Below are 4,609 nucleotides of genomic sequence, written 5' to 3'. Positions count from 1 at the left end.
TTATCCACTCATCTGGTGATAGACACTTAGCTTACTTCCATATCTTGGCTATTGTAAAGAGTACTGCTGCTATGAACATTGGGGTGCATGTATCTTTTCAAATTAGAGTTTTCATCTTTTCCAGATATATGCCCAGGAGTGGGATTGCTGGATCATATGATAACTCTAATTTTAGCTTTTTATGGAACCTCCATACTGTTCTCCATAGTGGCTGTACCAATTTACATTCCCACCAACAGTGTAGGAGTGTTCCCTTTTCTCAACACCCTCTCCAGCATTTATTATTTGTAGATTTTTTGATGATGGCCATTCTGACTGGTGTGTGGTGATACCTTATTGTAGTTTTGATTTGCATTTTTCTAATAATTAGTAATGTTGAGCATCTTTTCATGTGACTGTTGGATATCTGTATGTCTTCTTTGGATAAATGTATATTTAGCTCTTCTGCCCATTTTTTTGACTGGGTTTTTTTTTTTTTTTTTTTGGATATTGAGATGCATGAGTTGTTTGTATATTTTGGAGATTAAGCCCTTGTTGGTTGCGTCATTTGCAAATATTTTCTCCCAGTCAGTAGGTTGTTGTTTTGTTTTGTTTATAGTTTCCTTTGCTGTGCAAAAGCTTTTAAGTTTAATTAGGTTCCATTTGTTTATTTTTGCTTTTGTTTCCATTACTGTAGGAGGCGGATCCAAAAAAATATTGCTGCAATTTATGTCAAAGTGTTCTACCTATGTTTTCCTCCAGGACTTTTATAGTGTCTGGTTTTACATTTAGGTCTTTAATCCATTTTGAGTTTATTTTTGTACATGGCATTAGAAAATGTTCTAATTTCATTCCTTTACATGTAGCTGTCCAGTTTTCCCAGCACCACTTATTGAAGAGACTGACTGTCTTTTCTCCATCGTATATTCTTGCCTCCTTTGTTGTAGATTAATTGACCATAAGTGTGTGGGTCTTTTTCTGGGCTTTCTGTCCTGTTCCATTGATCTATGTGTCTGTTTCTGTGCCAGTACCATACTGTTTTAATTACTGTAGCTTTGTAGTATAGTCTGAAGTCAGGAAGCATGATTCCTCCAGCTCCATTCTTCTTTCACAGGATTATTTTTGCTATTCGGGGTCTTTTGTATTTCCACACAAATTTTAAAATTATTTGTTCTAGTTCTGTGAAAAATGCCATTGGTAATTTGATAGGGATTGCATTGAATCTGTAGATTGCCTTGGGTAGTTTGGTCATTTTGACAAAATTGATCCTTCCAATCAATGAACACGATATATCTTTCTATCTGTTTGTGTTGTCTTCAATTTCTTTTATCAGCATCTTATTGTTTTTGGAGTACAGGTCTTTTGCCTCCTTAGGAAGGTTTATTCCTAGGCATTTTATTCTTTTTGATATGACAGTAAATGGGATTGTTTCCTTAGTTTCTCTTTCTAACAGGTCATTGTTGGTGTATAGAAATGCAACAGATTTTTGTATTAAAATTGGAACGTTTTGAACTATATGTTATTTAAAAGCTTTGATTAGAGAAAACAAACAAAAAAAAACAGAAGCTGGAACAGTTTCATTGACTTAGAATCTTCCTTTTCATTGTAAATCTATAAACACTTAGGCAGGAAGGGGCTCATGATATCATTGAATTCAATCCCCTTATTGTACTGATAAGGACACTGAAGTCCATCTCAGATTTCATAACTTGTCTAAGGTCACGTGTCTAGTTAGGGTAGAGTTGGGACTAGATTCCAAATAGTTCTAAGGCTGGATTGCAATCTAGCTTTGATGTTTTCTAACCTACAGCTCTATCCACTGAAGAAGAGGTTGTGCATAAACATCCATATTTTTGTACTCTTTATGTAAATTGGCAAGTAATATATAGATGTATTCTTACTGAGACTTTCAACAACACAGAAATGCCTAGAATAAATATCAAAGTTCCTTTTTCCCACACCAATCACAATTCTCTCTCACAAGTTTTATTATTTGGTGAGTATTCCTCCAAACATTTCCCTATGCATTTACATACACTTTGTGATATATTGGCTCGGTTAAAAGTGCTTTTCCATAAAAGAGTTCATGAATACATATTGCTCTTTAGCTTTCTTTTCACACACAGTGAGGTATTAGTTGTATTTCTATGTCAGCATTATAGTTCTAATCCATTCTTCTAACGCCTGCATGGATTGTACATACTCAGTTGCGTGTAAAAAAGTTAAAAAGAAGCCACATTCACATCCCCTGACTGAAAGAAAACTAAAGGAGTTTCAGTTTTACTTTTTGGACTTCCAGTGCTTTCCCTGTATTATTTTTGCTTCCAGTGTTGTCCTCGTTCCCTGAAACTAAACTGTTTTATCTAAATGTCTGTCATCTTTCTCTTTCCTGAAAAAATATACTTAGAATAGTTGCGTTTTACAGCATTTTTCTAACTTTAGCTTATTTCAATCCTTTATCATGTGATTAACTGTATATCTAAGTCTAAATCTTTAGGTACTGTGATGAGAAGGATTTACCATCATTAGATCAGAAATTATTCATGAGTTGCAAATAAATGAAACAGAAGAAAATGGTGTATGCTTCATGTATGTATAATTACTTAAAATGTTTTTCTATGTGCTTGAGCTGGCATTAGCATCAGACCTTCACTGCATTATTTATTAAATGTTCTTAGTACAAATTTATAATATTAAGTGGTTGTTCTCCCTAGGAAAGATTAGAAATTAAGGATGAGCTCAGTGACTGAAACACATTCACACACTTTCTTCTTGGTTTAATCATCTTTAAATTTTTTTGATGGAATGTGTCCCCCAATTCTTGTTTCCCATACTTGTTCAGTTCTGATGAAGACTGCCTAGAGCTCAATTTGGTTAAAAATGGAAACTTGTTTTTACTGATTGTGATAGGTAGCTTATCACATAAATAATGGTCTCTGAAGTTCATGTAGTAGATTGCATTAGTTCTTTTGTTTAGAGTTGAGAGACAAGCAAGTTTCACGTGGCTTGTCAATAGGATCAAAATAGAAGCAGTGTTTCCAGTATATAAGTTTGACATGAAATACAAATAAGCAAACATAATAGCACACACACACACACACACACTCATATGCTTTCTAATTAGAAAAAATTTAATGTAAATGTTTATGTTATATAGGCCCTTGCATTTAGTCAGTTTGCCAGTGACTAAGTAAATATTATTCATGCTGTTGAAGAAAAGTTTTGATGTGTATGAATCATCACCATATTTTCTCCATTCTTCATCATTGTCTATTTGAATATAGTATTATGCCAAGTTCACCAATGCCCACATGTGAAATGGTCTGCCATGCCTGACAAGAACATAAAACAAAGTTTAAGAACAAAACTAATCAAATTAATTGCTGAGGTAATACAGGTTTTTCCTAAAAATCTCAAGTTGGAATATTTCACTCCTGCATTTCCTCCTTCCTTCTGGTGTCTCCTTCACACGCAGTTTACTAGTTCCTCCTCATATCCTTATCCTCCAAATTTTGGAGTATTTCAGGTCTAAGTCCTTGGACTTCTTCATTTTTCTCTCCACGCTTTTCCCCTAAGTAATCTTACCCAGTCTCATGGCTTTAAATATGATCTATGTCCTGATGATTCTAAAAGGTACATCTCCAGCCTAGACTTCTTTCTCGAATTGTCTCCGCTTGAATATCCAATAGATATCTCAGACTTAACATATCCGAGAATGAGTTCCTGAGTTTTTCCTCCAAACTTGCTCACCCCATTTTGTCCATCTTTTTCTCTGTTCTCTAAATATTTACAATAGTTATTTAAAAAATCCAAGTCTGTTAATGACATCATCTTGATCAACTTTGGATCTGCTTCTGTGGCCTTTTTTCTCCCTTGATTATAGGTCACATTTTCTTTTCTTTTTAAAAAATATTTACTTATTTATTTTGCTGCACCAGGTCTTAGTTGTGCATGTGTGATCTTTAGTTGCAGCATGTAGGCTCTCAGTTGTGGCATGTGGGATCTAGTTCCCTGACCAGGGATCGAACCTGGGCCCCCTGAATTGGGAGTATGGAATCTTAACCACTGGACCACCAGGGAAGTCCCTAGGTCACATTTTCATACTTTGGCCCATGTCTCATAATTTTTTATTGTATCCTGGATATTGTATGCAAAAAACAGAAAAAGTTGAACTAGATTTTTTTTTAATAGAGGACATGCCTTTTCCTTTGTGAGGAAGCTAGGTGAAGGGTTGATATTTTCTGTTTTATTAGAGTTGGGCTGGGTCAGTACTAGGTTGAAACTTTAATTAATTTCAGGTCATCTCTGTTTTTAAATATCTTATGAGTGAGTTCAGTCCCATTTCTCGGGCAGGACTTTGTGACTCGGGAACTCGAAGCCTATATCTCTCTCTGCTTTTGACCCCTGGCCTCAGTTGCTGCTTGAGTAATAAGATTGGGGAAGAATTCTGGATCAGGATGATTAGCATTACATTTAGGGCTCCTTCTAGATTTTACACTATCTTTCCAGATCATACAGTCATACAATTTTGTTTGGTTTTCTTCTTGTCCCAACAAATCATGCTTATGGCATACCAGCTCCTGCACCTGTTTCTGTCTCCAGATGTGACATATCCCCAGGTATGAAAGCA

At 35.2% G+C, this 4,609-nt stretch overlaps 1 non-coding gene across 1 annotated transcript; it reads right to left on the bottom strand.

Moving 5' to 3' along the window:
- Window positions 1-3,986: 3,986 nt before the first annotated feature.
- TRNAG-CCC (transfer RNA glycine (anticodon CCC)) lies at window positions 3,987-4,059 on the bottom strand. The gene has a single exon. It is a non-coding gene; the product is annotated as a tRNA-Gly (tRNA).
- Window positions 4,060-4,609: the final 550 nt, after the last annotated feature.

Source organism: Lipotes vexillifer, unplaced genomic scaffold, assembly GCF_000442215.2.
Source record: "Lipotes vexillifer unplaced genomic scaffold, Lipotes_vexillifer_v1.1 scaffold429, whole genome shotgun sequence".
Lineage (NCBI taxonomy): Eukaryota > Metazoa > Chordata > Mammalia > Artiodactyla > Lipotidae > Lipotes > Lipotes vexillifer.
Note: the sequence above shows the minus strand (reverse complement) of the source record. Positions and strands in the feature narration are given on the sequence as shown.